Raw genomic sequence first — 25,675 nt, 5'->3', positions numbered from 1 at the left:
AGAGTGTCCCTTGGTCCTCTGATGTGTTCAGGTGCTTGGCGCCATGGCCGTTGTCGGGACCACGATTCCGTCGACTCAAAGGATCGGACCGAAATGCTATCTGACTCAGATGGGTTCTCCGTCACTTCCCTCTGAGAATGTTCCTTTAAGAATGTTGCGCGTGTCCGTTGTCGGGACCATGACTCTGTCGACTCGATGGATCGGACTGACGTGCTTTCTGAATCAGATGGGTGCTCTGTCAGTTCCCTCTGTGAGTGTTCCTTTGAGAATGTCTTACCAGGTGATCTTCGGAACCGGGTAGTCGATGACGAGCTGCTTTTCACCTCAGAATTGCCTTTGAAAAGCTTCTCCGTGTGTCTTTGTTGTAACATCTTCAATGTTGTCTCATTTAGGAGGTTGTTTGATGATTCCGTGCTTGTTCCTTGTGCTTGATCCCAAGCTCTTGCCTCTTCATCCTTCTCGCCTGAGGTTAACCATCTCCGCTCTGTTTCTTCGTTGTCGCGGGGCCCATGGATGCTTTTGGGGCCCATGAATGCATGGATCTTTTCTAGCTTGTTGTTGTTGGGAGGGACCAGTCCGTCTTGTGTGATCTGGTTCTCCTTCCCGATTGTTTGGTGCTCTAGTATCTCTGATCTGTTGGTGGTGTGTTCTCCTGCTAGCTGTTTCTTCGGACTCATCTCCATTGCGGCCCCTTCTTCTGTGGTTTGTCTTTCTCCCCCACTTATGCAGAATGCCATCTTGTCCAGGAGTGCAATCTGTCCCACTGGACGCTCCCTCCTCGTCAGAGTAGCGTGTGTCATACTTTGAATGACTCCTGGGAGTTGTTATTTGGATGATTGACTCTGAGTAATCTTTGGTTGATTCTGAGTGGTCGGATGCTGAGTAATCTGACTCTGAGTACTCCTTGTCACTTTCCTTGTCACAGTGTCTCCCCCGTTGTCTTTTCGCTGGTCTGCTTTCTCTCTCTCTCCTTTTGTGTTTGTTGGATTTCTGGGTTCTCTCTTCCCAGGTATTTCGAAGTTTTGTACTCATATGCACATCCCTCAATTTGTCTCTTGTTTGAACTTGCATTCCAATTTCGGCTTTCTTGATGATTTCCTTTAGCGACCAATGCCCTCTCAGTTTTTTGTGCCTTGTTTCAGGGTTTTCACAGCCTTCAATTATTCGGAGCCGAACAGCATCCTCATTTGTAAACGTGTTGAAATGGCAGCCTTGTACCAGACTTTGCAACCGAGTGATGAAATGCGGCAATGGTTCGCCTGGTTCCTGCCGTGCTGTGTTGAAGACCATGCGATTATGATCCACCTCTGCCTGTGCATTGAGATGGGCACAGAGCTCCTCTTGGAGTCTATCATAGATGTCCGCTTCTTCTTTGGAGAATGTTCTAATTGGGCATCGACCCCCGGGACCCACCAAATGGAGGAGTAGCACCAGACATTTTCTTTCTCTTTGCTCACCGTTGGCTTTCAAGAAATCGTCCAATGCTTCCAGCCACCAGTGCCGTTTGAGGCCCTGGATCCAATCGTCAATCCGCGCCGCTGGGGGCGATACTTCAAGGTGTGGATTAAAACATTGAGCTACGTCTCCTCCCGCCAATAGAGAAGAGGGTTCTGATCTGTCGTAGACGCGGGGCATTATGCTGTACACTTTTCTTCGGGTTTCAGTTGCTTCTGCTTCTGTTTTAGCTTGAGCTTGATTGTCAGTTCTTCTTTCAGTGCACTCATGTTTGGTCAACATTGCACCCTTGAATTTATCCATGGTTAGTGACAATGTTGGGTTTCACTTGCTTGTTGTGTGTGTTCACCGGCTACTCCACACTTGCATTGGCTTGTGCTCGTTGCTGGTTCCGTTGTAATCATTTATGCGTCGTCTTTGTTTATGTTTGCTTGTCGCTTCTTTTATTTTATGGACACGCGTTACTGCATTACATTCGCCACTGTGCATTCGCTTGCGTTTCTCACTGTTCGCGTTTCCACCCGTGCTGACCTTTGTTTTGTCAATGCTTGTTTATTAAGTCACTCTTGTGGTTTTTCTTGCTTGTTAGTTGATTCACTCTCGTGTTAGCATGTGCTTATTCTGTTTGGTCGCCAAGACTTGTTTATTGTTGTCCACGCGCCGTTATCCACGCTTATTTATTTGCCTTACCACCGCTTACTTCTTTGCATTTACCAGTGCTTGTTTACTCTTCGCCAATGCTTGTCTTTGCATGCACCACTGCTTATTTACTCTTCGCCAATACTTGTTTCCGTTCGTCCAATGTTTGTTGATTTGCATGTGTCAATGCTTGTTGATTTGCATGTATCACTGCTTGTTTATTTGCAGGTATCAGTGTTCGTTTACTTGCATCTACCTTACGGTTATCCGTGCTTGTTGACTTTCTTTTACCAATGTTTGTTTCTTTGTTCTTGCCAATGCTTGTTCACTTTTGCCAATGCTTGTTCATTTCTTGCTGTTGCCTGACTCCAAGATGGCCGCCTTCCCACCTCACAAGGGGATGTCTCTACCAGCCTGACTCTAAGATGGCCCCCATTTTGGAAATCTCGCCCTTCACGAGATTTGATGCCATTCACTCTCCAGGCTCTCTCCAGGCTCACACGTTTCCTCAGCACTCACCGGCAGCCGATTTCTTCAGGCAGCTCACCCTCCGCACCTCTCCAGACGCTCCTCGGGCACCGGAGCAGTCAGACACGATCCAGGTGAGCTCCCGATTCCACTTCGTGGCTCGCAGGCGATGTCTCACGCATCAGGGGTGAGCTTTTCTTCCGTTTTGGCGCGAACAGCGCTCTCACTTCTGGGCTCACCCACGGGTCTTCCGCAGTGCCCCAGGCGCCCTCTTGTACCCAGGGCATTAGGCAGGATCGGGGTGGGCTCCCGATTCCTCCTTACTTTTAAATTCCCGCTTTCCTTCGCCGGCACCGTGCCAAACCTCACGCATCGGGCGTGAGGTTTTCCGACCTCAGATCTCCCTCGGGCTCCGCGTTCAGCGCTTTCAGCAGCGCTTGGCAGGCGGTCTTCGTGGGGCACCGTCCTCCACGCTGAGGCACTTTCTCTTCTCTTAGGGGCTTGGCAGAGTCGGGGTGGGCTCCCGACTTCTGCTCGTGCAGCACTTACTAGTTTTTGCACGCTTCCTGCGTGAGTCGCGTTTTACCGCGAAGGGGTCTCTTCTTCTTCGAGCGTTTTAACGCTCGGTGTCTCGGCTCCCTCTTGGATCCCTCTCAACTGCTGGGGGAACAGGGTCACCTGCTACTGGCTTCTTGTCTCAGGCAGCAACTTCGTTTTCCTTGGTCAGCGTTTCCTTCTCCTCGAGGCTGCCTGGGACAGGGCTCTCTTGTGGGGTTCTGTGGGCTAGGTTCAGGCCCATCCCACCCTCGTCGCCAGTTGTAGCATCGTGCTACAATAAATACAGACACTTATTGCCATATAACTTGGAGCTTTATTTTATACATCCTGCTCCTGCCCTGTCCCTACTCTAACTGCCCTCTTCCTGTGTCCGCTCCTCCTCTTCCTCTGGCCCCCTAGCTCCACCCACTCCCAACTACTAGTATGCTAACATTATAACACTCCTTTATCTGTATAACTCCAAAATGTGCCCTGAAATTCCTGGATTAATGAGGTATTTTTTCCTATGCTAAATATCAAACAGCGCTGTGTGCTGAAGTGTCATTTTCTAATGTTATAAGTACAAGCTTACAAGTGTCACAAAATCAAGATAGAATGTCTTATCACAAATGTAATCTGGGTACCTTTGTTGGCCGCTGAATCTACTCCTTCAGAACTTTCTCTCCATCAAAAAAATGTCAATATCTCCACCTCATGGTTACAACATTGGAATGTTGAGAGCTCTATTAAAGACGATGGAGCAGCAGCAGCCTGTTTAATTGGTTTAAGCCTGCTTCTCGAAATATTTCAATGTTCTACTACACAACCTCTGCCTTTCTCTTTCCCTTGCCTCACCAATATTGTGAATTCGGCAGGGGAAAGCAGAAGGCAGAGGCTGGGCTGCAGGGCACACAGCAGCCTTCCCCCTCCCTCCTACCATACCTAACAGAGTCACTGGATCCTTTACATTTACATTTACATTTACAAGGAGGAATGCTGCTCAGCTACTGGAGCTCCCAGGCACGGCTGAACAAGAAAAAGCTATCTAGCCCGGCCTAGGGAGAACCAGTGGCTGACTTCAACTTTCTTTCCCAGCTCTTGATGTAAACATTCAACAGCAAAGAGCCATGACACCGGGGGCCATATTATCAAGAAAGGGCGATACATTATCGCCGCTTTGATCGGCAGAAAACTGCGGCTAAAGCGGCGATTATGGTCTCGATAATATGACCTTGTGAATTCCCATAGAAGCCCAGGTTAACACCAGAACCTGGGCTTCAATGGGAATTCACAAGGGCATATTATCAAGCCTATTATCGCCGCTTTAGTGGCAGTTTCCTGCCGATAAAACAGCGATAATGTATTGCCCTTTCTTGATAATATGTCCCTGCATGTGGCTGTTAGCTCTTGAACAATTAAAGCATTAACTGTAAAAAAAAGGCTTGAAAGCCTCTGGGATTTCAACTCCCTCAGGCTGCAAGAGGCCTTTGTTTTTCTAATTAGGACATTCTGCCCTTAATGGACTAAATATTCAAAAAACCTTATAGCCCCCCCGAAGCCGGCCATGCCTGCCAGTAAAGGCCTGCTCACTTACTAAAGGCCTTCCGCCCTTATCCCACAAATGGGCTTTTGATGGACGGTATAGCCCACTACGATGGGCTTTAAGGGATATTGCATCATTTTGATGTCTCAATGACACTTTAGCAGTAATAATAATAATAAAACCATTTGTAAAGCGCATGGTTACACAAAGCACTGTGTGTCCTCGCACTATGAATGCTGGTAACCCCCCAAGTAGCAGTTGACATAAGCTGAGAGAAATAACAAAATCCAGGTAAAGATAATTAAATACTTGGGAAAAGGTAGGTTTTAAGTTTCAGGCGGAATCTCACTTCTGAAGGTTCCATGCGAAGTTCGATGGCGAGCTCATTCCAGTATTTGCTTGCTAAATACCTGAATGAGCGACCCCCCATTCTCGCCTTACGGATACGAGGAACCTTGCAAAACATAGTTCCAAGTGATCTCAAATTGCGTTTGGGGCAATAACTAGACAGAAGCTTTTGCAGATACGCTGGGCCTTTCCCTTGGACAATACGATGTGTGATACATAGCGCTTTGAACCTAATGCGTTCCTTAATAGGGAGCCAGTGCAGCAATGATAGGGCCTGTTTCCCTGATGCTCTCCGGGGCAAATTCAGCACCAAGCGTGCAGCTGCATTTTGCACACCCTGCAGCTGATGGAGCCCATTCTTACTTAGGCCTATGAGCAAGGAATTGCCATAATCAAGATGGGGAGTGACTAAAGCATGGATTAAAGTTTTCCAAGTACTAATAGGCAAGAGATCTAGCACTTTACGTAATGTTTTAAGAATGCCGTAACATCTTCCTGTCACCTTGCCAACGTGTTGTTTAAGAGATAAGCTTGAATCTAGCAAAACCCCTAAGTTCTTAACCGTCTCCGAAGGAGAAGGTATCGGTCCAAGTTCAGATGGCCACCACGCTGTTGACCAGATAGATGGAATTTTTCCGACTATCAGCAGCTCAGTCTTGTCCCCATTTAGGCGAAGACAATTCTCATTCATCCACCTTGCTACCGCCGAAAGGCAGGAGGAAAAGTTGGTTGCAGCATCATCCTGTCCCTGAGTAAGTGTGACCATCAATTGAGTATCGTCAGCGTATGTGACGATATCTACTCCAAAAGATTCCACGATGTGAGCCAGGGGTCCCATGTAAATATTAAATAATGTCGGGCTCAGGCTTGAGCCCTGTGGGACCCCATGCCTCAACTGCCGAGGTGAGGATTTAAATGGGGGACAATGCACTTGGAAACTTCTGTTCTTAAGAACGGAGCCTAACCATTTTAAGGCCGATCCTTCCACTCCGATTCCTGAGAGGCGAGACAGCAGCGTGGTGTGCAAAACAGTGTCAAATGCCGCACTCAGGTCTAATAATACCAACGCCGCTGTCTGCCCCTCGCCCGCTATTTGCCTCAGACATTCAGTGGAAAAGAGGATCGCCGATTCAGTAGAATGGTAATGCTCTAAACCCTGACTGAGTGGGGTGTAGGAGGTGCCCCTCCTCAAGATATTCCATAAGCTGCGCATTGGCTATTTTCTCCACCACTTTCATGCAAAATGGGAGGAGGGAGGTGGGGCGAAGGTTCTGTAGCTGGGAAATATGCAGATTAGGCTTCTTTTTCAGCTGAATCACCTGAGCTCTTTTCCACACATCGAGTACATGGCATTCCAGAAAAGACAGAGTAGCCATGTGACTGATGTGATTGATTATGCCATCCAGAACACCCTTAAGGCATTTCGGCGGGGCTGTGTCGTAGGGAGATCCAGACTGAATACTGTTTGCAATCCTCAGCATTGTCTGCCTTTCAGGGGTTTTGAAGCACGATAAGTGAGAGCAAATGGCTATGCTCTGACTCTTTTCGGCTTGTTTTTGCAGTGCCTCTGCCCCTATTGTAAAAGAAGCGTAGATGTTTTCCACTTTGTTAACAAAGTATTCTGTCATAGACTCACACAGTTCATTAGAGCAGGTGTCTTGCGCCAATAATCTTGTGGGGACTGTAAGTTCTTTATATATGGCAAATATCTTCCTAAAATGTCTTGGCAGTAGAACTTTACACACATTAAACTATCTGGTTCAACAGGAGCTTCTTTACAGTATCTATTAGTTACAGATGGAAATGTGTAAGCTGAATATCATTGAAGGAGGAGGCAACATTTTTTCAAGGACATCATGGATCTTTTTTACACAGTTAAATGAACCTCAGACATGGGCTTTGAAAGACTACTGATGCTCAGTGTCTATGAAAACATTGAACAACTTTCATGGTCTAAAATACATTTGTATATGGGCATCTGACATTTTTAAAAGTCCACATATAAAGATGTGGGTCTTAGGCTGGAGGTCCCAGGCAATTTTGGAGAAGGTGCACTACAAAGGAAGAGGGGTAATTGCGAACTTTGAGGATATTTGGTCATCCTTTACTGAATTTTACTATGAGCCACCCCATTTTCCTATGTGCTATATTCACTTATGTTTTTTAAACACACATTTGTTGGTTTTGCTTTGGAACCATTGTTTTCATGAGTACATTTGATACAGCATTTTGTTGACAAGCAAGTTATCATACATTTGTTGGTTACAATACTTTGCAGCTGGCAATTTATACTGGGTTTGCATAGTTTAAGCCATGTATTCATACTCCTTAGTTTGGTTTAAGACAAACATTTAATATCAAGGTATATTGCATATGTGTTATATTAACAACCAATCATCCCTCCCTTTGCCCCTCCCCCTATTCTGGCTCTATCCGGTCTATTCCCTACTATGTTATTGTGTCTCTGTCACCTTTATGCTACATGTGTGGAATTATTGTGTTTACTATGTGGTTGAACATCTGATCTGTGCCTGTTCGACTAAGCAGTGTTAAGTCTGTATACACCTCCTGTGCCCCAGGAGCTATGGTTAAGAGATCAAGTTCTAGAGCTTTGAAAGCCTATAACATGAGATTCCATTCCATAGAGATCTGGGGGCATATTAGCAAGGGCTTTATCTCCGCTTTTTTGGCTTTAAAAGCCACAGAAGCGGAGATAAAAATTGCCCTATCAACAACAGGATGCTAACATGCAAATTCGCATGTTAGCACCCGTTTTCACTATGCTTCCCTTTGAGTCTCTAATGAGATGCAAAGTGGGCATTCCAGAGTAAAATAATAGGAGAAATGTCGCTAAGCCATGGTTAACGCTGCTTTTTTACGTCTGCTAATTTTCAGACTTAGCCATGTAATTCAATGGGAGGTGGATTACATGGCTAAATCCACCATGGGCTATCAACACGGATATCCCTATCCTTGTAGTTTTATCGCTGCATTACCAGCGATAATCTCCCAAAATTTCGCTATCGCTGGATTTTTCCTCGCCTAAGCAGTTAGCGATGTTAATAACGCGGTAACCAGGCGATATTATCCAGCGATAGCGGGCGTTAAAAAAATTAACGCTAAGCGCCCTTCGTGTTCATTTTCCCTGTTCCTTGTTAATGTGACCCCTTGATCTTTTGCAGTCTTCGAGCGTCTTCGCTTCTGCTGGCTGCGCTCTCTGCTCTGCCCCAGCACACCACTTCACCGTTCCACTTGTGTACAGTTGGAGGTTTAATCGATTTCCATCTCATTGTTATGGATCGTATAGCTATAAGTAAAGCTAGATCTAAGAAACTGAGTTTTACTTTTTGTGACTTGGGGAATCGATGGAGCCCTAATATGCACCTTTCCACTGTTTTACCAATTTGAAGATTTGTCACTGTTTCTATGTTGTGCCATACTTCCGCTCGGTATACACTAAGATTTGGACATGACCATAACATGTGGACAATGTCAGCTCCTTCTACTTTACATCGGGGCGGTGGTGCTGTGTATTCGGGAACATATGCTGAAGGTGGTGTGGTGTAAGATAGGCCTATGTAAAATCATGTACTGTATAAATTAAAATTTTGAATTTTGTGACACTTTCTTGGGATATTCTATGATACCAGCCCACTATCTGTCAGAGAACACCTTCTTTCTGTCCCTGTGCCATTTGTTACTCAGTTCAACAAGGGATATCTCAGCAGGTGCCCGGGCTCTTCTATATAGCAATTTTATGAGATGGCGCCCTTCTCCCATTAAGTACATTGCCTGCACTATTTCGTGTGTTTGGGGTTCTTCCCTAGTAGGAGCCCCGTGTCTCTTTACATACTGGAGTGTAGCAGCACGTGTCATATATAAATTACCCAGGACCCTGTTCTCCCATGTGAAGTCCTCATGGTCCATCAGGATGCTATTATTTAAGAGTGCCCCTACAGTATCAACCCCTTCCTCAGACCAAGTAAGGGTACTGTGTTTCGTGATCTGTCCATTGGGCATTGGGAGTCCTATAAGGGGGATGTTATTTGCATATGGGATGCGTTTGTTCGTGTATCGTATCGCTTTTTTCCAATATGCATGTGCTATGCGCAATAGCGTTGGTACATCTTCAGGGATCTTGCTTCGAGGCAGAAGTAGAGTATGTAAAGTTCCTCTGTTAATATTATGTACAGTGTATCCTAGTTCCTGTAGGTTACGGCCAGCGACCCAATAGGAAAGCCACTGAAGGTGGCTCGCATATCAATATGCACAAAATCCTGGTGCCCCCAACCCACCCCTACTTTCTCTAACTGTAGTTTATTGAGTCCCACCCTTCTTTGTCCGGTCCCCCAGATCAAGTCCGATAATATTGTGTCAAGTGTTTTAAAAAAGAGTGGTAGGGACCAGTACCGGTAGATTAGTAAAGAAATGTAGGAGGAAGAACCATTATCTTGGATATGGCTATACGGGCCATCACTGACAGCAGCAGTGAGATCCAGAACTGGGAGTGGATTACCCTGATCGCTCTGGCCAGGTTTCCCTCTTTTAAGTCTTGCTGGGATCTGTAAATATGGATACCCAGGTACTTGACTGTGTGCTGCCCTACTGATAGGGTATATTGTCCAAATCGCATCGCATCTGGACGGTCACCTTCACGAAAAAAGAAAGTGTGTGACTTTGTCTCGTTTATGGCAAGCCCTGATATATACTTAAATTGTGAGAAAGTACTCGGTATCAGCTCCAGAGTGTCGCTCAGATCGTGGGCATATAATATTAAGTCATCTGCATATGCTGATTACAAGTGCATGGTGTTACCTAGTTGGATTCCCTTTTGTCCTGCCTCCTTTCTTAGTTTAATAGCTAAAGGCTCCAAGGCAAGCACAAATAATCGAGGCGACAGTGGGCATCCTTGCTGTGTGCCTCTGCCTACAGGGTATGCGTGCAATATTTGACTTCCGATACGGACTCTAGCTGTGGGGACCACGCATAAAAGCCGTATCCATTGTATATATGCAGGTGGTATACCAAACTTCTCAATGGCCTTAAACATATAGTCCCATTTGATTTTATCAAATGCTTGTCTTAGGTCTAGTGTAATGCATCTGCTTTCTTATAGTCTACGGGGGTGGCTTCCATAACATGGTACAGTCTCCTAATGTTCAGTGACGTGCTGTGTGCTGGCACAAAGCTGGCTTGGTCTGTGTGGATTAATTTAGTCAGGTATGGGAGTAGCCAGCGCACCAGTATTTTGCTCAGTTTCTTGTATTCTGTGGCTAAGAGAGATAGTGATTTGTGAGGGATTTTTGTGTTGCATCGCAATCTTCTTCCCACTGTCCTCTTTGGGCTTTGCGGCATGCTTTGTGATGAGGCCCCGGATGTTGTGGGTGGGGGGGTATATGACCTCCAGCCATTCCTCTGCTTCCTCTGGACTTAAAAAAAGTGTTTTTTGGTCTTGGATGACCTTCAGGTGGGTAGAGAATAAAGGTGCATACTTAAGGTCCAGGGCTCTGAGCTTCTTCTTGATTGGCTGGTATGAGGACCTGCGTCATTGGACTAGGATTGTATAGTCTGGGTATAGCGATATGCTTTGGTTCTCATATTGTATCGGATATCTTTCATTGCCTTTTGTAGTAGGACGTGCCGATCATGGGAATTGAGAATCCAGACTATCAGGGGCCGTGTTGCGGCTCCAGTAGTCAGTCTGCCGGTGGGGATTCTGTGAGGTCTTTATACACGGAAGACGTCTGATAGGCTCTCTAGGGCCACGTGTTCACTGAGCCACTGTTAAATAAATACGGTGGATTTGGGGCCTTCACAGCGCACCGGAAGATCAATAATACGGACGTTATTCCTCCTTGTTCTTCCCTCAGCATCCTCGACTCTTGCAGACCCGATACTTGTCATTGTAGTTGTGTTATTTGTGTTGTGTGCTCCTTGTGCTGAGGTTTCATCTCTGCTAGTGCTGATTTGTTGGCCTGCACCGTAGCTGCCAGTTTGGTATGATTCGCTTTTAGGAGAGTGAGTCCTGTATTTAGGGTGCCTATTTGTTGTTATATGGCCTTGTGAGATTCTCTGACCCCCTGCAGGATTAAGTCCAGCTTATCTGGGTTTGACTCCATGTGTGTGGGTGGAATGCAGCTCAGCGAGAGGGGTTGGGAGGAATGTTATGTGTCCTCTGGTTGTTGTGTGATGTGCTATATTCACTTATATGTATACATCATTTACCACAGGAGCACTTCATGATGTAGAAGCCTAAGCAGTGCCATCCAAATCCCAAGATGCTCTGTATAGGCTTTAGGGTATATCAGTACAATGCGAAGTATGATAATAGGCACTCTAAGAAGAATTAGACCCTTACTCAGAGACCTTGTCCTTTGCATAATAGTTCCACATCTGAGCAAATGCACTGGTCAAGCAGAAAGCCATCATGTACTGAGTCATCAATAGTGGCTCTATAGTTAGGGTTCGGTTAGGATGAACTTTCATTTAAAAGAGTGTGTGTTTCAGTTTAATTTTGGCACCAATTTTAAACCTACATGAAGTGTTCACCCAAAAAAGGTTTGGTATGATTCGCTTTTAGGAGAGTGAGTCCTGTATTTAGGGTGCCTATTTGTTGTTATATGGCCTTGTGAGATTATCTGACCCCCTGCAGGATTAAGTCCAGCTTATCTGGGTTTGACTCCATGTGTGTGGGTGGAATGCAGCTCAGCGAGAGGGGTTGGGAGGAATGTTATGTGTCCTCTGGTTGTTGTGTGATGTGCTATATTCACTTATATGTATACTTTCTCTCCCTTATTTCTCTCTTTTTTCCTGGATGTTGCTCCTTTGGAGATGTTGTGTTTGTTTTTGAGATTTTCATGACTTGATAAGAGTAATTTAGTCTTTGGTTGTATAATGTTATTATCCAGGCTTTCTTCTCATGCTATTTTAACAAAAAATAATTTGGTATATGAAAAACTCCATTTAAATAAAGAAACGTAGCTTATGCTATTTGGATGAGATTGCAACATTGGGATTCTGTGGAAATAGTCAATAAAAAGTTAATTAACCCCTTACAACTACCCATTGTAGTTGTGTCACTACGTAATTCCATTACCATGTACATGATGTAATTTTGTATACGTGATTGTTTGTTGACATTTTTTGTTGCAATGCTTTAATGGCATGAATTCTACAGGAGACCTTAATTTGCATTTGTATGTGTTCCAGCTCCAGCGAAAGCCTACAGTCACTTTCAGTCATAGTGGTCTGTAACGTCAGAATCTACCATCAGCCACGTTTGAGCAGAGAGACAGGACAGTTTGGGTTTGAAGACTGAAGAAACATCAGCACTTCGGTGACAGCTCGGTGGCAGAGACGAAAGTCAATACAGCCTGGCAGTAGAGAAGAGAAACAACACACCTTGATGCCAGAGAGGAGAGACAAAAAAGCCTGGCAGCAGACAAGAGAGACAGCACAGCTTGGTAGCAGAAGGAATAGACAACAAAGCAGGACGAACAATTTGGTGGCAGAGAAGAGCGATACCACAGTTTGGTGGCATAGAGAGAGACGGCAGAGCTTGCCGCCAGAGAGGAGAGACTGCACCTCTTGGTCATGGAAATGGACTCCTACAGCTAGTGGGAGAAAAGAGACAAGACAACTTGGCAGCAGAAAGGCGAGACAGGACAGCTTGACAGCAGAGTGGGAATCTGTGCAATAGGTATGTTTTTACATGCTTTTTTTATATTCCGGTACACTTACGTAACTTCCGGACTAGTCCTCAGGTCCGACTCTGCGTCATGAAATTATCTTACACCAAAATCTGGTTTTATAAGCTGAAAATTCTGTTTTTTTCCACATGGACAGAACCTTCACAAAGGCCCTTGTTTATTCAGGATCGTAGCTCATAGGATGAATAATGGATGATGTTGCTGTGTTACCTCCGCGTTGTTGTGTGGTCACTCAGTTTCTGTGGAGCCTCCCGAAGTGTAGGGTCGAAGATGCAGCTGGACTGCTTCCATTGTGTGCTTAATAGTACCGGTAAGAGTGGCAGTTTACCAGCTCTCCAGTGCCCACAATGTACAACATATAGACTGACCCCATCGTTTACCACAGGAGCACTTCATGATGTAGAAGCCTAAGCAGTGCCATCCAAATTCCAAGATGCTCTGTATAGGCTTTAGGGTATATCAGTACCATGCGAAGTAAGATAATAGGCACTCTAAGAAGAATTAGACCCTTACTCAGAGACCTTGTCCTTTGCATAATAGTTCCACATCTGAGCAAATGCACTGGTCAAGCAGAAAGCCATCATGTACTGAGTCATCAATAGTGGCTCTATAGTTAGTGTTCCGTTAGGATGAACTTTCATTTAAAAGAGTGTGTGTTTCAGTTTAATTTTGGCACCAATTTTAAACCTACATGACGTGTTCACCCCAAAAATGTGATCCACCTTAAGAAAGTCTGTTTCAATTTGCTTGAAGAAAATGTTTTGTCTTTAAAAATTATTTTCGTTTTGTGGCATTTACGTAGGGGATTTACCCCTTAGACTCCAGTCCTGTTTTTTAAGACCACCCTCCCTTTCTCTTGTGATACTCACATCCCACTTTGTTAATGTTATTGGTATTTATAGAGTGCTAACTGTTACCCGACAGTGTACTGGTGCGGTGCGAAGGCCTACAGACGACTAAAGCGATATTGGAGATTAGCAGGATCAATTTGAGAACAACCATGTTATGTTATGTTATGTTAAAGGTAATTTGTAGAGCGCACGTTCACCAGGCGGTTTCTTGGCGCTGAGGGAAGACGGCAGATATGAAACAGTGAACGTCTTTAATTATACGATTGAGTAAATAGCCAGGTCCTAAGTAGCTTTCTAAACTCAGTGTAAGAGCTGGCGGTGCGCAAATTGGAATGGAGGGTATTCCAGAACTGGGGGGCCAGAACCTCCATTTTTCTTTCGTTTAAAACTGGTAGACAAGCAGATTTTTATTTGATGGACGTAGATCACGAGCTGAAATATACCTCTGTATTATATAAAGCAATGAAGGCAGGGCCGCATCCCGAAAGGGCTTTATAGATGGTAAAACCCAGTTTGAGTAGGCAGCGTTGGGGTAAAGGAAGCCAATGAAGGCTTTTCCATAATGGGCTCGTACGTTGGTGCTTGGGTTGACCAGAAATAAGCCAGCTGCCTGATTCTCTACCAATTGCAGCCTATGTAACTGGTAAGCTGGAATACCAGTGTAGAGAGAATTCGCATAATCAATGCGAGAGATAACTAAAGCAAGCACCACTTGGGTCAAAGCAGCGGTGGATAAAAACCTGATAATTTTCAGAATTCTTCGGAGATGGAAAAAACATGCAGAGACCACTGATCTGATCTGAGCCTTCATAGTTAAATCATTACTGATGACAATTCCCAGACTTTTCACCGACCTGACTGGGAGAGGGGGACTCTCTAATGATGGAGGCCAAAGGTTGGAATTCCAGGGGTTGGCCAAACCAACCGTCAAAATCAACACCGTTTTGTCTGGGTTTAACTTAAGCTGATTGGTGTTCATCCAGTCACTAATGAAATTCATAGTAGATTGGAAACTGGACACAGATGATGCAGAGGGTTTGATGTTGCCTTCCTAAAGGCCAAAAGATTGGTCATGCTTCTCAAGTAAAATGGCAGAACATTCCATGATCTGGCAGCATTACCTATAAAGCTTCTGCCACCCCAGTTGGCTTTTTTTACCCAAGGGACAATCACAAATTTTGCATCTGATGATCGTAGTGCTCTTTTTGGTGTAAAACAGCGGAATCACTGTTTTAGAAATTCTGGTTCTGTTCCCTGAAGGGCTTTGAAGACCAGACATAGAGACTGAGTGCGTTTCCTCACCGACAGCCAGTGAAGTTTTTTCTATTTTGTCTGAGATTGTTTCGAACTTTGGTGTACCTGTAAGGAGTCTGGCCACTGCATTCTGCAGAATCTGAAGTTTATTCATTGACCCTTCCTGGATCTTAAGATATAGACTGTTGCAATAGTCAAAACTGGACATTATTAATGCAGTAACATCTATTTGTTGCGCATCTTTGGGTAGTAGTGGCATACTTTTTTTGCACGATCTGAGGATATACTAAGTCGATAAAGCCACTGTGTTCACCTGGTAAATGAAACTCAGGTACCAGGAGCGGACCTAAAACCTCCGGCCAACAATCAGGGGTCCAGAAGTTAAGGTTGTTGCCAAACAACACAACTTTCGTTTTGCTAGAGTTGAGTTTCAAGCAGTTTTGGGCCATTCATCTACCTACTGTGTTCATACAATCCTGCAGTCTTGACACAGTTTCCTGAATCACTTCTGGTTGAATAGTCACCACAATTTGTGAACGTAGGAAGTCAAAGCAAAACCAAAAGATTCAATTAAGGGTGGCAGTGAGGACACATAAATATTAAAAAGTGTCGGACTCAGTGTGAGAATGATTCTGCTCCAGCTTTTATTACAAACCCCTTGATTATTTTCGACTTACTCCTCATCCCGGTTTACTCCCTTTTTACAAACCCCTTATTCCCTTTCCCTCTTTACTTTCTTGTTTTTATAAACCCCTTACTCCAATCCTTCTTAACTCCCTTATTTCAAGGTCTTTGCTCCCTTCCAGCTTCACTCTAGTTTATTACAACCAGTGTACTCCCACTTTACTACATTTGCTGAAACCCTTTATTCCCCTTCACACCCTACTCCCATTTTTATACCCCTTAATCCACTTCTCACTTTACTCCCTTTTATCAAACTCCTTACTCCTCTTCTTACTTCACTCCCATTTTTTACAAACCCCTTACTCACACTTTATTCCTTTTTCCAAATTTCTTACTCCCCCTCCAGATTTATTCTTTAAAAAAATAGTGGGTATTTTGGACTGGAGTATTTCGGACCTTCAAACCACCGGCTGTGGCCAACAGATACAGCAGGAAAGGGGGTTAGGGCATATGTATCAAAGGGTTTTACCCATTCTGTGTCTATGGGAAAATGTGTTCATACATATGGCCCTTAGAAACGAGATGTGACCCAATGCCTGGTACGGCGCCAGGCACCTCTTTTCCATGGTTGCAGGATGTGTTCATTGAGTACTTTGGGTACGAGTCCTAAGCATACACAAATGTATGTTAATTAAAAGCCATAAATATTAAGTGGGAAGTCGTCAGCGGAAGTTACATTACAGTTATAATTCTAAACTGAAAAACAGTAGTTCACTTGTCATAGAAGGGTATGCAAAAACAACACTTACCGTATTCACTACTCCTGACCCCACTGTGACTTTGTAGATGACACAATTAATGGAAACATTGGCGACATCACACATGACAACATTGTGTTTGCTCCACCATGTCTCGGTGAAGACTTTCTTACACATAGACAGTTTATCTGAGGAATTGAAACTCAGTGTTTTTTTTATTTTTGTTTGATTTATTTTCTACAAAGTCAAATGCAAAATATCTATGATTTCAACAAATTTAAAGTGCCTCATTTGATAGAACTGTAACGATGCATGGAGGCTGGTCAGAAGAATGCAGGGACACATAGAAGCTTTTACATTACGTGGTGGCTTTATTTGTCAAGCTGGTACAAGTAGTAGTACAAGTAAAGAAGACAGAGACCGCACCAGGAGCAGGTGTTACACATAGCTCAGCCCTGGTCTAACTGCTTTGGGTACACCAACCCAGAACCTCCAGAACATCTCGTTCTATGATGTCAAGAGGGACCAAAGAAGGCAAGATAGAGCACCTGAGAAATATATAAGGAAGGATACCACAAGAACTTTACTTACCAAAATGCACACTAAAATACATTGCCCTTGTTTCTGTGGTTCTTAGTTTAATAAACAATTTTGGAAGGGTACTGGCAAATACATACTAGAAATATGATTTTCTAGTCCTATATTGCTTCCTCCTTGCACCTTATAGACCTCGCTTGGGCAATCCGCATGCTTAAAGCGCGATAAACGAATGGTTTGAAATAAACTAGCATAGAACATAATAGCTGTGGAACGTGTCATCCCTGGAATGAGACATTGCAGTTTTTGTGCACAAAATGTTTTGCAGACTTAATTGTATTTATAGAGCATTTAGAACCACTGACAAGATGTTTTAGTGCTTTGCTGAGAGTAGCAGGATATTGGGAACCCAAGACTACAGTTAAATAGTTAGTAGATTAGTAATATGTGCTTAATTTATTTCCTTGTTTATTAGTTGTGGTAAGTTCATCAAGTTTGTGCTCTTTAGTTCTCCATAGAATAATGGAAGCAAATTAAACAAGCATTTGCAATGCAAATTGGTCTTGCATTTGTGAGAGATAGAGGTGTTGGCGCTGTTAACGAGAATGTGTTTTACTCTTGTGTTTGCAATTGGAGTGTATGTATTTGGTGTGCGGTGGAATTATTTGGTTTGGACTTGTTAGTTGTGGAATTCTGTGTGGTGGGTGATAAAGAGGTTGTCGGCCTTGTCAAGGTCGCTGTTAGATCTGGGGGTCTCTAGTTGGCACAGGTAGGTACTTGTGACAAATAGGGACCCTTGCCTCTAGTCAGGGTAAGGGGTACACTCCTAAAATAACCCCTGCTCACCTCCTTGGTAGATTGGCACGAGCAGACAGGCTTATCTCAGAGGCAGTGTGTAAAGCATTTGTGACCACATACAGTAACCCAGCGACAACACTAGAGATGGACACCACACAGGTTTTATATTAAAAATAAGTATTTATTATATAGATTTAACACAAGACTACAAACGAAAAAAATCCACAATACTGTAGTTAAAATGGTAGTTTTAGCTTAGTTCTGTTCAGTTCTTAAAATGCGACACTTTAAGTCAATGTACCTTACGATGCGTGACGCTTCCACAATAAAAGTGTTGCAGCGATTGAAATGCTGAAAAGTTACGGTGCAAAGAAATAAAGGGGCCCATTAGGATGTCGAGCGGATTGCCCCCGCCAGGCTGGCGGTGGCTACCGCCAGCCTGGCGGGGGCAATCCAACCCGACATCCGCATTGGAATTCCCCTCCGCCATATTAGTATGGCGGGGGAGACCTCAGCGGATGGAAAGACCGTCCGCCGCTTTTCCACCCCGGTCACCTTGCGGCGGGGGCAGAAAAGGATTAATATGATGGCGGTGTCTTTCAGACACCGCCAGCCATATTACAATGGGCTTTTTGTGATGCCTTTCTGCCGGCAGCAATGCCGCCACAGAAAGGCATGTGGTCTTCACTCTGGGGGCCCCCTGCGGGGCCCCAGAGTGAAGGAGAGGTGGGGGGTGTACACAGGGGGCGGCTTTGGCACCGACACTCTTCTCCCTCGATGCAAGACGCTTCCGCTCGATGCGACAACTGCAGCGGCGACACCCTTGTTCAGAGATGCGACAACAGCGACTCCGAAAGCACCATGCTTCTCTGTGGATGCGAGGCGATTTTCTCAATGCGTGCAATGCGTCAGCTACAGTGGCGACATCCTTGTTCAGAAACTTGCCAGCAGCGGCTGCGACAGCAACACGCTTCTTCTTCGGTGTGAGACGCTTCTCTCGATGCGGCGAAATGCGTCAGCTACAGCTGTGACACCCTTGTTCAGAGATGCGACAGCGACACACTTCTTCCTCTTGAGTCACGCTTCCAGCTCCTTGTGACACGCAGTCCCTCAGAAGCCCCAAAACAGCAGCAGGCACTTCCCAAGGAACTCTGGGGGGCTGGGGGTTGAAGTCTGTTGTCCCTGAGACTTCAGCAGGAGGCAAGCTCTGTTCCAAGCCCTTGGAGATCCTTACAAGTTGATAGAAGTACACAAAGAACCTTTCTCCTCTCTTTGGCAGTCATGCAACCACTGCAGGCCAACCCCCCCAGGAAGCACTTCAGCTTAGGGATAGTCTCTCCTCAGTTTTTTCTGGTTCCACTCCTCAGCAAAGGTTTCTTCTTGTTGTTCAAAAGTGATCTAATTTCTTGGAATCAGGGTCCCAATATGTATACCCCAAAATCCTTTGTCCTCTGAAGGCAAACGGGCCTTTGCCCAGTCCAAACCAGTTCTGCAACACTCTGCTGACTCCTTCTTTTCTTTCACAGTGCAGTGCAGAAACATCAGACACCCCACCTGAGGTGGAGCCAGCATTGTGGAGGGAAGGCACCACACTGGAGCACTCTGTTGACATGAGTCCTTCTCTCCTTTCACAGTGCAGGGCAGAGACATCAGATCCACTACAAGGGTGGAGCCAGCGTTGTAGAGGGAAGGCAAAGCCCTATTCAGGTCCCAGGTGCAACTCCTCCCTCCCACCTAGATGCAGATCTCTCTATTCACTATATGGACTGACTCACTCTGTCTCCTGGAATGCCCCAGCCCTGTCACTCAAACTCCAGACAAGGAATACACAGCCTAGGAGAGGCAGGCTTGGACAGTAGACAAGAAAATACCTACTTTCTAAAAGTGGTATTTTCAAACACAGAATGTTAAAACCAACTTTACTAAATGATGTATTTTATCATTCTGAGTTCAGGAATATTAAACTAAAATTACTACCATGTTCCCTGAGTCAGTTAGGATTATAAGATTTAATAATCTAAATGCCTTACAATATTGAAAAACGAAAATGGCTGTAATTTACTATTAGGACATGCCACACACGGTACACAGTCTAAATATCGATTCCTAATTGTCGACCTACAGAAATATCGAGTAGGAAATATCGAAGGTACAGAATATCGATGTCAAGAATATCGTTGGACAGAATATCGGCCCTAAGGTAAGTAATATCGAAAAATAAGTATTGATGTAAGTAATATCGAAGTTAGTAATATCGATAGTTTATATATCGATGTAACTAATTTCGATATTACTAATATCAATATTTGTATTATTTGTATGTATTTTATTATGAATGTAATATGTTTTTGTTAAGTATATTAATTGTTTTAAATTATATGTATACTGTTTTTATATATTAATAATGTTATTTTTAAGTACATTTTATGTTTTAGTACTGGAGCGGGTAGTGGGTTTATAGGGGAATAGCGTGGGAAGTAATTTAAATATACTAAATTAATGATTCATTTTTAGGAATGATAAATTAATTTTAATAATTTTTAGTTTTTATTTCTGTAACGGGTTGTGTGTTTATAGGGGAATTGGGTGGGAAGTAATTTAATTAAAATTAATTAATGATGTATATATTTTTTTTGTAATGGATAATTATTTTATGTATAATTGGTTATTAATTGGCAATTAATTATTTTAATTGATATTTTTTTATTTTATTTGGTTATTATTTTTATTTGTTAACTTATTTTTTTAATTGGTAATTCATGTTTTAATTGGGAAAAAATGTTTTAATTGGTAATTAATTTTTTAATTGGTAAATCATTTTGTTAATTGGCAATTAATATTTTTAATTGGTAATTATTGTTTATTAATTGGAAAATATGTTTAATTAATTGGTAATCAATGTTTCATAAAAAGTATAATTTGGTATGATTTTTTTTATTGTTTAATCATTTTTAATTGTGAATTAATTTTAAATAATTAATATTTTTTTGTAATGAAAAAATTGTTATTGTTTAATATTTAATATTTAGTGGGTATTATTTATTAATTAATATTTATTGGTATTTGTTGTTAATGTATTGTTAATTAATTATTCAATTGTAATTGCTTTTAATTGTTATTAATTGTTTGTAAATGATGTAGATTTATTAAAAAAAATTAGACATTATTTTAAGTATAACAATTATTTATAAGTATGTTATATTTAAATTCTACGCTTTCCCTACTGTTGCACCCTCAGGAGTTGGAATAGTAATTTTTACCCCTACACTATCCAACGCTTTCCCTACTGTTGCACCCTCTGGAGTTGGAATAGTAATTTTTACCCCTACGCTATCCAACACTTTCCCTACTGTTGCACCCTCTGGAGTTGCAATAGTACGTTTTTACCCCTATGCCCTCCAACGCTTTCCCTACTGTGCACTCACTGAAGTTGGAATAGTAATTTTTACCCACCCGCTATCCGACGCTTTCCATACTGTTGCACTCTCTGGAGTGGAAATAGTAATTTTTACCCCTATGCTATCCAACGATTTCCCTACTGTTGCACTCTCTGGAGTTGGAATAGTAATTTTTACCCCTACGCTATCCAAAACTTTCCCTACTGTTGCACCCTCTGGAGTTGGAATAGTAATTTTTACCCCTAGGCTATCCAACGCTTTCCCTACTTTTGCACCCTCTGGAGTTGGAATAGTAATTTTTAGCCCAATGCTATCCAACGCTTTCCCTACTGTTGTACCCTCTGGAGTTGGAGTAGTAATTTTTACCCATACGCTATCCAACGCTTTCCCTACTGTTGCACCCTCCGGAGTTGGAATAGTAATTTTTACCCCTACGCTATCCAACGCTTTTCCTACTGTTGCATTCACTGGAGTGGGAATAGTAATTTTTACCCACCCGCTATCCAACGCTTTCCCTACTGTTGCACTCTCTGGAGTGGGAATAGTAATTTTTACCCCTACGCTATCCAACGATTTCCCTACTGTTGCACTCTCTGGAGTGGGAATAGTAATTTTTTTCCCCTACGCTATTTAATGCTTTCCCTACTGTTGAATTTTCTGGAGTGGGAATAGTAATTGTACGTTCTACGCTATCCAATGTTTTCATTATTGTAGTTTTTTTTGGACTTTAAATAGTAGTTTTATTTATTTATGTATTTAATATTTTTTGTATTATTTTAGACAATGTTGTATTTCATTAATTCTAAAAATATTGAAAGTATATATTTTTTTAAATGTATTAAATATAAATATTTATTTTTATTTATGTTATTATTTTATGTGTGAAGATGTATTTGTAATTTATAGTATTTTTAAATTATTTATAAGTAATTAAAATAATTATTAAAAAATATTATTAAGTAAGTATATATTATATAGTTTATGTTTAATTATTAAATATGTATTATTTATTCATGTTAAACATTATTAAATATGTTTGAATATGTTTATTTTATTTATAAGTATTATTTACTTTTTTTTTTTTTACAGAAAAAAAGACGATATTTTTAATTAAGATATTTTTAACATCGATATTTTGGTTTCGATATTTTTGTACTTACCATGTTGGAGATAGGGTGTCGATATACTTGCCTTCGATATTCCAGCGTCAATGTTTTGTAGGTCGATATTCTGTCCGTCGATATTCTGTCAGAGATTCGCCACACACACCATGGCTTGTCCTACCTTATACTTACAATGCACCCTGCCCTTGGGCCTACCATAGGGGTGTCTGATATGAAGAAAAGGGAAGGTTTAGGGACTGGCAAGTGGGTGCACATGCTCAGTCAACATGGCAGTACCAGACTGCACACAGGCTCTGCAATGGCACGCCTTAGACACACTTTTACAGGCTGCTTCTGTGGGTGGCACAACCAGTGCTGCAAGCCCACCAGCAGTATTTGGTTTACAAGCCCTGGACACTCCTGGTGCATTGTACTAGGATCCGACAGGTAAACCAAACCAGCCAATCATGGAATCACTAATCCATACATCAATTTTACAATAGGGAGAGCATATGCACAATGGTGAAGTGCCCAGAGTCATAAAACCAACAAAAACAGGTCAGAGAAAGTACAGGAGGAAGGCAAACTGTTCAGGGATGACCCTGCAAAAAGGGCCAAGTCCAACAGTTGCCATATGTGCACTTGTGTGAACATGGGCTCCCACGGAAGAAGAAACTGGGTTTGAGCTGCCGCTAAAGCTCAACCTAAAAATGGGTCTGATTCAGCACTAAATAGTGTAGGTGAAATCCCATACACGCAAACACAGTGCACTTACTCCTGCACAGGGATCCTGCTCTTCACTGAACAAACGCCCTGGGGTCAGGCGGCCAGCTGTGCGGGGAGTGGGAGGAGTCACACTGCACATGCACGGACCGGCCACACAACCTGAACTCCAGTTTCAAACACAACTAGGAACTGAGGGTCAACCCGGTCTTAACTTCCGGTCTGATTCACAACTAGTAACCCTGGTTTAGTGCATGCGCAGTGACTAAAAACCGGTCTTACCCACACATCTTGTTTTAACTTGTACTCCGCAAACTAGTAAATGCAGCTCCACTCATATCTACACTCACTACATCTGACATGTGTTCCCAGTTTCCGCTAATTTGTATGGGGTACAACTCTCCTGTTGTGTGCACAAATGTGGCCTTTATTAGCCCATTTGGCGCCGCCACCCAAAAAAATAAAACAGTTCTGTCAAGGGTGTTTGGCTGCCCCCACTGCATTATGAGCAGATGGCTGCAGTTCATGAAGAATGTGGGCGGCTGCAGTGCCAACAAGCGTTGCTAACACCATGGAAAATTATTCCCAAAAATGTGATCCCAGCTACTGGAGGCCGCTGGAGCCCGTAGCGCACCATTGCATATCTGCGGCTCAGCCTGAATCATGCCCAGGTGAGAGTCTGTGCCTGAAATGGTGTATCTCTCACTTTGCTTCTAATAAAAATGTGCTCTAAAAAAAATATATAATCGTACTTACTGGGGCATAGTGGGCAGTCATCTTCAGCTGCCTGCAGTGAGTCGGTCAGGGTAAGCCACTGTCAAACTGACTCTGTGGTGAATGCTGCCTGCAGAAGGGCAAGGTTGCTGCCAGCAGCATGCCCTGGGTGAAGGAGTTTATGCAGCCCCTGGTGCCTGCCGCGGCAAGCGGTGTCCCCACCACAGCCTGCATGTCTGGCAGGCAGCTGGCGAAGACGTTGTTTTACTTTAGCTCTAATGGGGTGCTTTAGCGGAGTGTGGGGTGTGGTGGTGGAGACGGGGCTGCAGGGAGAGGGGTGCACTCGTCCTCCTGCAGGGGGCCACCCATCCAGCGAGATGTTGGTGAGGAAGGAGAGCATGGGTCCATACCCTGTCTCCTTGGGGGCTGCAGTGGCGGGAAGTCCAGGCTGAAGAGGTGCTGGACTCGAGCACTGCCATCAATAGCAGTTAGATAACAAAACAGGCGCACCCCACAACCCCAGCGTTGGCTCGGAAAGCAGCAGGATAAAGAAAAAAATAAGTACACGCACCGTGTAACAACAAAGTAAAGGGGCCAGTAGCCATGGGAGGATACCAATGACATCATGGCGGTACTAAAGCAGGACTAACAAGTCTATTATGGAATCACACGCCATTATTAACGAAAGACAAAGACATTAGCCAATGAAAAATAGGGGCAGAGAGTGGGGGCAGCTTGTCTCCCATACTCTACTACCACAGTGTCGCAGAACGATCAGCCCATGTGCGTTGCCGCTTAATCTCAACCTAAAAAGGAAAGTTATTGGGAGTAGAGTACATATTAGTTGGGTGAATTGGATAAAAGCGAGATGGAAGTGAGAAGGATGGTTTGGAGTTCATAGCAATAAGAAAGGTTTGGGATGAGTCAGAGAGAGGACAGATGAAATAAAGATTAAAGGGAATCAAATTGTTTTTTAAACGGATAATGGACATTAACATATACATGTACAGAGACATACCAACACATCTAAATAGTTTTTTGTCCCAGGCATGGGCCCCTTTATATAAACACCCCTATATACATAGAAGCAGCAATATTTACATTTACATGGTCTGATATAAACATGTGTTAAGTATACAAAGTTTGTTTTTTATTTGTTTTTATTTGTATCCTCCCCCTATAATAATGTTTCTGTTTATAAAAGAAAGCATAGCTCCATGTAGAGGGACACAGGTATAGGGACAAACTCATTTCTATTCATTTGACATGCATGACATCGATCCTGATCTCTCTCTCATCTCTCTGAGACACTTTCCCTAAATATTGTTTCAAAATTTCTACAGTGTGCCCCTAAAACAACAGGTTTTAGGCCCTGTAGTGACTGCTGCAAGCAAATGTCTGTGAGAGATCTTCATCAGTGTGGCCGTGATGCCTGGGCCTGCATTGCCTGCGAGTTGATGAACCTGAAGACCATTCATGACCCCAAGGCAAAACTTTATGTTGCGAAGACTCTTCACTGAGACCACTCTAATTCACCGTCCAAGTCGAAGGTTTGGTCCCGTTCCCTCTCCAGGAGTCTCTAAAGCTGCTCATGAGGCTGGTCTTTGGCACAAGACAAAACATCTGATAAGTCTGAAAAGAAATATGGAATCAAAACGGGTCTCATTGTCCCCCACGCCACTTGCATTAATCTGAGCAGATATGGGGTGGAACCATGGATCTAAATCTTTCTCCCAAAGTCAACTAACTTTGGAGCAGATCCCACAACTGGTTCCGGCACAACCGGAGTTTCTTAGGCCATCTAACACTTTGCAACAGATTGAAGAGTTCCACTCAGCCATGCTTCAGATCTTCAGTTCCTTTCTAACTCCCATCTCGCCTTTCTAACCCAAGGAGCTAGGAGGTCTTCCACATGAAGTACAGCTGGCAGGTTTGCCATCGGCTTTAGCTGGACCCTCTGAGTCTTTTACGACACCTATGGCCCCAGTCTGGACCCTGCATCCGGCATAATGGTCCACGCTGGTCACAGGGACCTTGACACTGGTATCAAATCCATCACCGCTGGATGAGGATACCCATAGTACTGTGAGACAGCGCCGATCCGACCTCACCCAATGCCACCCTTGACGGCAGTTGAGGCAATGCTTTCTATGCTTGGTCTGCCACCTCCTTTGGGTAGACAACATATCTTGCGTTCACTTTTTGGCATGAATTCG

General features: G+C 43.5%; 1 long non-coding RNA gene across 1 annotated transcript in view; it reads left to right on the top strand.

Moving 5' to 3' along the window:
* The window catches only part of LOC147698905 (uncharacterized), a 1,339,289-nt gene that overhangs the window by 412,313 nt on the left and 901,301 nt on the right, over positions 1-25,675 (top strand). The window contains exon 3 of the long non-coding RNA XR_015299378.1: positions 12,200-12,689. This is a non-coding gene — a long non-coding RNA (uncharacterized LOC147698905). The remainder of the gene's footprint in view (positions 1-12,199; positions 12,690-25,675) is intronic.

This window comes from Lissotriton vulgaris, chromosome 8 (assembly GCF_964263255.1).
Source record: "Lissotriton vulgaris chromosome 8, aLisVul1.2, whole genome shotgun sequence".
NCBI classification, from domain to species: domain Eukaryota; kingdom Metazoa; phylum Chordata; class Amphibia; order Caudata; family Salamandridae; genus Lissotriton; species Lissotriton vulgaris.
The sequence above is the reverse complement of the archived record's forward strand: the minus strand, read 5'-3'. Positions and strand labels throughout refer to the sequence as shown.